This window comes from Miscanthus floridulus, chromosome 17 (genome assembly GCF_019320115.1).
Source record: "Miscanthus floridulus cultivar M001 chromosome 17, ASM1932011v1, whole genome shotgun sequence".
Classification (NCBI taxonomy): domain Eukaryota; kingdom Viridiplantae; phylum Streptophyta; class Magnoliopsida; order Poales; family Poaceae; genus Miscanthus; species Miscanthus floridulus.
In genome coordinates, this window is record NC_089596.1 from 88,930,783 (window position 1) to 88,940,396 (window position 9,614).

At 42.5% G+C, this 9,614-nt stretch overlaps 1 pseudogene; it reads right to left on the reverse strand.

Annotated features, from left to right (window-relative positions):
- Positions 1-1,197: 1,197 nt before the first annotated feature.
- Positions 1,198-8,572, reverse strand: LOC136515944 (uncharacterized; annotated as a pseudogene).
- Positions 8,573-9,614: the final 1,042 nt, after the last annotated feature.

The window sequence follows — 9,614 nt, forward strand, 5'->3', positions numbered from 1 at the left end:
AAAACTAATTACACAGTTTGGTTGTATTTTACGAGACGAACGTTTTGAGTCTAATTAGTCAATATTTAGACAATTATTACCAAATAAAAACAAAAATGTACTGTACCTACAGTATCTTCACCAATTCGGGCGGCGCCGAATCAGACACCAACTAAACGTGGCCCCGGTGCGGTGCAGTGCAGACTGCAGAAGATTTATTAAAATAATCTCGGCATCAGAGTCTGTGGTGACGCTAGATCTACGACATCGAGCTCGGCGTCAGCGTCTATGGCGTCGAGCTGTCTGCCATATCACCTTCAAGAACTTACGCGCGTCAGCGTCTATGGCGTCGAGCTGTCTGCCATATCACCTTCAAGAGCTTGATACCAGGGACGATAGCGTCGAGACGTGTTAGCTCAGCGCCAGTATCGATGGCGCCGAACTAAGAGTCTATATTCTGAAATTTTTCTGCCAGAGATTTATTTGTGAAAAACTTTAAAAAAAAAAGACTAAAAAGTAAAAAATTCGATCAGCTGAGCGTGCGGTCAGGCTACCCACCACCCGGGTTCGAGTGCTGATACTCTGCTCATGTGCCTCATCTAGAGGATTTATTCCCGATTAATTTCAGTTGGCTCGTACGGGTGAGTCATCATTGTCATATCTTTTAGTCGTGTACTCTTAGTCTTAGATATAGGTTATAGGTCTAGTTTACACACTAGAGGTGTGAGTGTATTAGGGTGTGTGTCTACGGTGTAAGTTGGTGCGTGAGTTCAGATACTACAACTTATACCCTAGAGTTAAGACAATAAAAAAATAGCCAATATGCTCTGCCACCTGTGATGAGTCATGCCCATGGCAGCGCCGGTCCTATGATTTTGAGGGCCCTCTGGTGAACTCATCGCGACGGCCCTTTAGACCATAAAATTTTAGAATATATAGGCTAATTTTACTTGTATAGGGAAAGCAAATCCAATAATATATTTTTAATTTAATATGTCTGATAATTATCGAGATCGAGAAACAGCGTAGATTAAATGAGCAATATATTTATACTTCTAGAACTAATACGATTACCTTAAAGAAGAATAGAACTCCATCATATCCACTGTTTTTTATAAAAAGATACTTCTTCGGGCATTTCTTGATGCAAAATCATCAAAGACGGTATCGAGATCAATAGTGTCTAAGATATCCTTCTCGATGGTGCACATAGCCAAGTCATTTAACATTTCTTATGATATAGTTGATCTCAAATAGTTCTTCAACAACTTTAATTTTAAGAAACTTCTTTCGGCCGAAGCTACAGTCATAGGTACTGTTAAAAGAACTACAGTCACAGGTACTGTTAAAAGAATTCGATAGGCAACTGAAATATTTAGATAGCAATCTGCATCCATAACAAACTTCAGAATCTCTAGCGTCGACATCAAAGAATCTGGCAAAGTCACTTGCAACACCTTTAATTCTGAAAAAAATCATTGATCTCAACATCGGATGAGTTATCATGAGAAAAATTTTCCACAAAAATCTTGCAGCGCAACCAAAGATTAGCTTCATCCAAGGATTTCAAAATTTCTGAGTTGAACAAGAACCCAAAACATTATCAAATGCTGTCATCTGTTCAAATCTACTAGTCAATAAAGTAATTGTAGAATCAATCATAACTAGGAAGTACTCTCTTCTAAAGGAGTCCACAGCAGACTGTTGTATTTCCTCGTCTTGGTCATCTTGTTCATCAAAATGTTTCTTTCTCTTTCGTTGACGTTTTGTAGGAAATATTGGCTCTATATCCAATTCAGATGCAATGTTTTTTTATGTATCCATACTAGAAGTGAAATCTTCATCTCTATACTTCTTAAAATATGATATGACACCTTCAATGTTTTTGAGAGTAGCATCTGTACTCATAATTTTAGATTGCAACTTCTTGTTAACCTTATTTATAGAAAATAAAATATCGTGTCAGATAACCAAACCAACTATAAATTCAAAATTCTCAAGTGCACTCACCAAAGATTGACATTCACTAACTGCCATTGGGTCATCAGTTGAAGCCTTCTCTAGTGTTATTAAAGCTGATCTTATTTGAAGAGTTTGAAATCTGATAGCTTCAACACTTTTTATTCAGCTTTCCCAGCGAGTATTATACCATGACTTAACTGTCAATCCTAGGACATTGTCAACCAAAATCTTCCACCTTTTGGTAGATTTTGCAAACAGGGTGTATATACGTTGGATAATGCCAAAAAAAGAAATAGCTTGCCTGCAAGATTTCAAATATCACAAATAGTAAGATCCCAAATAATGGCATATTATATGAAAACAATATATAACATATAAAAGAAATAATAGTTTACCTGCAAGATTTTCCCATATCACAAAGAGTAAGATTCAGACTATGATATGCACACGGCATATATAGTGCTCTTGGATTAATTTCAAGCAAGCGCGTCTGGACACCTTGGTGTTTCCCCTTCATATTTGAACCATTATCATACCCTTGACCCCTCACATCATCAATATTCAAATCAAGAGAGGCCAATGCACTCTTTAATTTATTAAAAAGACTCAATCCTGATGTGTCATCAACCTTTAAAAACTCTAGGAAGAACTCCTCTACCCTTGGAACATTCTCCGATATATTCACGCACCTAATAATTAGAGTCATTTGTTCTTCATGGCTCATATATGGAGTACAATCTAAAATCACAGAAAAATATTTGGCATCCTTAATGATCTTTAATATAGTTTATTTTACACAATCTGCAAGAAGAGAAATCATCTCATTCTGAATTTTATGCCCAAGGTAATGATGATGAATCTCACTATTTTGAATCCGCCTAATATGGTCTTGCATCACAGTATCAAATTCACCCATCATTTTAATTGTGCCCAAAAAGTTACCATTGTTAGCTTGATATAGTTTCTCATTTTGTCCTCGGAAAACCAAATTATGTTTAGCAAGAAACTTGACAGCAGAAACGATTCTTACTAAAACTTGTCTCCAATGCTCTCTCTTTTTTGCAATTTCTCGTTGCAAATCATCATTAATTGTTTTATTTTTGCTCAACCTCAGCCTAAGTTCATTCCAAGTATTCATGTTTCTTATATGCTCAACACTATTCTCATGTTCCTTGAGTCTTAAACTAAGATGTTTCCAGTCCCTCAATTCATCGTGTGCTACCAAATTTTTGTTCTGATCTGATTTGAACAATTTGCAGCAAAAACAAAAAATTTTGTCCACATGTTTAGAGTAAACCAATCATTTTCTATCAACCACCTCACCATTGCATAACTTTCTGGAGTAGTAAGCATATGAAAAATGTCTATTATGAGCATCTACAGGGAACTCAAGATTCAATTCTCTCACTGGTCCTTTTTCAATCAAAATATCTCTACCCTTATTATCAAGATTCTCCCAAGTTCTGGGATCAAAGACATCATGAATAGAAGGTTGCACATCATCAATTGAATTTTTAGGTTGAGAGGAAGGCTATAAATTTTCATTCTCTATAGCATCAACTTGTTCACTTAAATTATCATTAACTTGTTGTTGCTCTTCTTCTTGATTATTAGGTGCATCTATAGGGTTGTCATCACGCACAACACTACTTGAAGCTGAAAAAAACTTATCTAAAGCACCTTGTTGTGACTGAATAAACTGTTCTTCTTGTCTTTTCCGTTTTCTTTTCGCAGCCCCTGACAAATGTTTCTTAGGTAACATTCTAAAATTCTTACATCTGACCTAAATTACAAGAAAAACATGACTATATGAGTACAAAGTACTAGACAAAATTTGAACAAGAAAAAAACCCTAGGGCCTAGATAATTTAGACATGAACTGATTCAGAACCAAGATTCACAAATCACAGAAAGGGCAGAAGGCAATAACCAAGATAAATCTGTAGATGTCGTCGACTCATCGTCCTCGTCGAGCCCTGCCTCGGGCCCTCGACCGCCTTGTCACGTGGTGATCGCTCGAACGGCGCTGCGTCTCGCCGTTTGTGGAAGTCTATGCGGAGCTGTGTTTGGATCGGCGCTGCATCTCGCCATTTGCAGACTATCCTAGAAGTCTGAGCGGCTCGATCGGCTTCGGCGGAAGTCTGCGTGAGTGCGTGGTGATCAAAAAGGGCAAAAAGACAAAGAGGCCGACGGCTCCTGGCCTCCTGCTAAAAAGAGGCCGATGGGAGCTGGGTTGCAAACAACTACGCTGACGCCGGCCGACGGCCGTAGTTTTGCCTCATCCGCGTCACGGGAACATCCCACAGCGCACAGCCCACCCACGCACCTGACCTAGGTTTCAATTTGCTGGGAGGCCAGGTGGTGGCACTGGCACGATATCAGAGCCATTCTCGTATCAGGCCCGTTCCTGCTGGCCTGCACTACAGACATGCCTGGGGTCTTATATACTTGGGATTGGGCCCCCATCCCGCCTGGGCCCCCGGCGATCGCACCTCCTACCCCCCCCCTTAGGGCCGGCACTAGTCCATGGAGGCACATTTTGTGCCGACAGACTAGTCGGTAGCTGAAACACCGATAGGTGTGATCTATTCACCTGATTTCTCTTGTCCCTTCTCCCACAACCACAACCAGAATCTCTCTACCATTTCACTGTTCATTTGCTTTTTCCTACGTCAGCTTGCACATGTCCGATTTCTCACGCTAGGGTGGAGGCATGATTAGCATAAATGGAGGCTAATTCGCGAGATGAATCTATTAAGCTTAATTAGTTCATAATTAGCAAATGTGATGCCATAGTAAACATATGTTAATCATTGATTAATTAGGTTTAAAAAATTCATCTCGTGAATTAGTCATGGCTTATGCAATTAGTTTTATATTAGCTCATGTTTAGCCCTCCTAATTGACATCTAAACATCCAATGTGATCTGGACTAAACTTTAGCAAGTGGATCCAAACACCCCATAAGACAATAAGAATGAAAGCAAAACAGATCAAATTTGGATATATGTTAATCGGACATTAAGTTTCTTTGCCACATATAAATGCGAATATAATTTTTTATTAAGAATACAAAGTGAATAGTTTTTGTTTTTGCGAAGGGAAGGGGATTATATTGGCCGCCTGCCGATGAAGGAAACAAATAGGTCGCCTGGTGATGAAATCGACGCCTGCAACGGTGATCTCATCGTGGCAATCACCGAAGCCATCGCAGGAAACACGATCCCGACTAAAATTCATCTGATTTCGTCGAAAATGTTATTTGGACTAAACCCTAAACAACTAGAAATAAAACTGCAGAAAAAGGATGGGTCCCCTCTCCTTCTTGTCCCCAGTAGAAGCATCAGAGGAGAAGGAGAGGGGCTCTAGGATGCGGCGGTGGTAGCGAGGAGCACACGTTTCCTAGCCGATGTTATCCTAGTCGGTGTAACGTTCAAAGCGAATAGTTCATATTTTAGTCTTTTTTCATTTTTCTTTTTCTATTCTTTGTTCACTGAGGGCGTTATGATTTTAAGTCATAGATACATATATATCTATACCTAATAATAAAGAGGCAAAATTTCTGGCCATTTTTTTGGTATGACCCTCCTAACTAACTCTGCGAATGTCCTATTTTGATTTGGATTCTTTCCAATTCTGTTCTTTCCTTTTAAGTCCAGTTTTGGTACGTCTTCTTTTCTCGTGGCTAGAGTCCAGTTTTAGTTCATCGTTTATTTCTACATAGCAATGATTCACCCCGCTCGTCCACTTTCGCCAGTCAAATCCCACATGTGCAACATATGATTTTTCAACGGACTCTACAAGTGGACCGTGACACGCCAGTTATGCAAACATACCGATCCCATCCTCGAGCGCGTGAAAGAGCACATCTCCTTTAACATTGCTATCATCAAAAATCATGTGCCAAACATCCGTGCACAATTTCATGGTGAAGTCCGCCACCAGGGCGCACCATGCCACAACCACAGATCTCACAACACCACAGGGCACCTAAAAGGTCCTTGTTTGGTTTTGCTAATTGAGTGACAACCTTAAGTGGACTAATATGTGTTTGAGTGAGGTACATAGGTGATTAGTCCAAAAGTATATGTGTGTGAGCAACTCATGCCATAGAAGTAAAATGGCTTGGATATATTGCAAAGCTCATACATGTGATGAAGGAGCTCATTGCATTTGAGATATGACATGGAGTCATGTGACTAAGGTGGAGAAGATCAAGACAAGGCTTGGCTCGATGGACCGGTTGCAAGTGTGAAGGGCAAGTTGAGTGATGACTTGGTGCCGATGGACCGAAGCAATGGTGAAGAGCAAGTGAAGTCAAGATCGATGAACCAATACGGTCATGTGATGATATGAAGTGGATCATATTATGTGTGATTGGTTTGTGCATGTGTTGCATCAACATCTAAGGAGATGGAATGGAATGCGCAAGGCAAAGATATATTTATAGGACATTTTATTTCACTGGTCATAGGTGTGTAGAGAAGTTTATGACCGGGTTTAGGATAGATGGCCATAGTATCAAGAGGGGCAAACTTGTTTGCATATCGGTCATCTAGTGCCACTCGAGTGATCTAACTTTGCATCGTTGCTAGGATAGAGTGGCGTGGTGAATTGAGTGACTAATCCTTTGGAAAATATTTGTGAAAAGCTAATGCACATGAACAAGATGGTGAACACTTGGTGATGTTGGCACATTTGCAAAGGTGAAGAAGAGGAGGTGAAACTGGGCTCGGGGTGCTACCTGGGTGGCACCGCCACCCCTTGTCCCGTGCACCGCTACCCCTATGGCGGTGACTGGCTGAGGTGGCCGAGAAGAAGGAGTTGGGGTGGCACTGCCCTGCCCTAGCGGTGGCATTGTCCCCATGTGTCCGGTGACCACCTAGCCTTGGGCGAGAGCGTGTGAGGGTAGGCACCGAAAGTGGCGGTGTGCACCGCCCCAGGCATGATGGTACACCACCGCGGGCACCACCACCCTGTCCGGTGGCACCGCCCCATTTTTCTCGAGACTGGTTGTTTCGTTGGTTGAGCGAGGGGGTCATCACCATGGTCACCGCCATGGTGACGGCGGTGCACCGTCCGAAAATTCCAGAGAGGGGATGTTTTGGGACTTGGCTGGCTGGGGCACCGCCCCTCCTATGGCGGTGGCACCGTCACCCGGTGTTCAGTGACCAACGACCGTTGGAATTTGACCGTTGGGAGGGGCACCGTCGTGTCCGGTGCCCTCGCAGAAACCAACAGTTTTGGTCCAACTGCTCTATTTGGCTTAGGGGCATAAATAGAGGTGGAGCTCAGCCTTGGGCTGGTTGTTGAGCACCCTTAAGCTTTGGTGGCTTGTGTAGGTGTGCTTGGGATCCCTCTAACTCACTTACGCTTGATAGTGATCATCCGATCGAGTGAGTGAGCGATTCTAGTATGATTGCATCATGAGGTTGAATTGAGTGGCACTAGGTGATCGTGTTGTAAGCCGGTGGTGCTTGTTAGTCTTGGAGGTTGCCACCTGCTAGACGGCTTGGTGGCTTGTGACTCCGTTGAAGCACGCGAGAAGATTGTGCGGTGCTCCAGAGGAGGATTTGTGAGGGAGATTGTGTCATTGAGCTACCCTTACTTTCGGGGTAGGTTCCTGTGGTGCTCGACGTGCGGGCTTGATGGGTGATGCCAATTAGCCGCCGAACCACCAAGTGAGCGGTCGACACAACGGGAACTAGCCTATTGGCAAATACGTGAACCCCAGGAGAAAAATCACCGTATCAACCTTGTTCTTCCCGTTGGTTTGCAATTCTCCAACACAAGCTTGTAATTGTTTTCATATACATTGTGCTTGTGCAGTTGCTCTTGTAATTAGTTTGCTTGTGTAGCTTGTTAGTTACCTTCTTGCTTGTGTTGTGTAGCATAAAAGTAGCTTTCTTGTGTGGCTAATTTAGTTTTAGTAACCTTGTTAGTCATATTGCTTAGTTTGTGTAGCTAAGTAATTTACGCTCTCTAATTTAGCATTAGTTGTCTTGTTATTAAGCATTGCTAGTGAGCTTAGGAAATTTATGCTTTTGCTTACTAGTTGTGTAGAAGCTTTCCTGTGCTTGAAGTACTAGTGGCATAGGTTTGCATGACCTTACTCCTAGAATTGATTAGGTGAACTCTAACTAGCCCGACACCTTTGTTGTCTAATTAGGATCTTATAAGGTGCTTGTGAACTTAGATAGAGGGGTGTAGTCTTGGCTAAACTGATAGTTTTAATTCTATATTTGTTTCGGTTAGCCGACGCGATTTTTTTAAAAAAGAACTATTCACCCTCCATCTAGTCCGTCATCTCGACCCTACGACACCGTACCACTATTCGCGCCCACCATTGACACCGCCCAACAACGGCGCCTCGGCCACAAGCACGCGGCCTGTCCATGGCTCTGGTCCCTTGCCGAACGTTGGCAGCGCATGACAGCAAAGGCCGCGAGCGAGGCGACGAAATCCGGGGCGTAGAGCAACACCATGCCGAGTCGACTCGTTAGCAGGACCATGTCGGTACCATGCTACTGCTGCTTCGTCTCCAACTCTAGCTGCTTTCGTTAATAACGCACCGGAACTTGGAGTAGGCCAGGTTCACACCGTGGAACTCGGAGATGGCTAGGAAGACCATCGGGCGACGGCGCCTGCAGACGAGACCCCGCCACAAACAATGACAAAAAAGAGAAAAAAAAAAGGTCCAAATGGATTTGTAAATAGTTTAGGATTATCAATGCAAAATGCTTACTACCATTTAATTATTTTGTTTAAAATGATCAAATCAGCTTAAAATTGTAAAATGCAAAATAATAAATCACAAGTATTAGAAAAAATGGAAGAGAATTTATATTTTCTATAAACTAGATTACTCAATATCTCGTTTATTCCGCAAGCCACGGGCGTCGTCATCTACGTGAATAAAAATACGTGCCCTCCGTGGGGGCATCTATCTAGTATAAAAAAACAATTACTTCAATCATATGCAAAATATTTATAAGGAAAAAATAAATTAATTACTTAACTATGACTTATAACAACAAATTGGAACAAAATATACAATGGTACAGTAGGCCTGACAAGCCATTGACTGATTGACAGCTTTTGTCTTCAAGATACAGCCGTATTTGGCTCCAGAACAGGATCTCCTGTGAATGAGAGTATGAGACGACGGCCCGCTGGTGAAACTGTTGGAGAGCACCGGGCCTATAGATGTGGCGGCGGAGAAGATCCTATGGACTGCGACCAATCGGCTCTCCAAAAGCCGATAGAAGTAATCGGGCTCTGGAACACCGACAGGGTTCGTTTACCCACCACTCAATTGGCTGCCACGTCGGACTATAGGAGTTCCGACAGCATGTTATTTTTACAATTTTACAAAAGCTACCAATAGTCCTGCAATTACTTATTAAAACAATATTGTTTTGAAAAAAAAATCCCACGAAGGCTGTGACCCCATGCTCGCCGTTCGGTCGTGGAAGAGCTCCGCCTTGCTATTCCAGCGCCACGCCGTTGCTGGGGATGCGCTGGTCGCGGGTATGGCTGCGGCTTGGGCGCTCACCGGTATCCATGTGTTGACTCTAGGAGTGCTCAGACTTTGACATGCTGCAGGGCCAATGCTGCTAGGCATTTCCTGTTTGGGGTGTATTTAATTGGTTCGATTAGTATCGAGCCGTGGT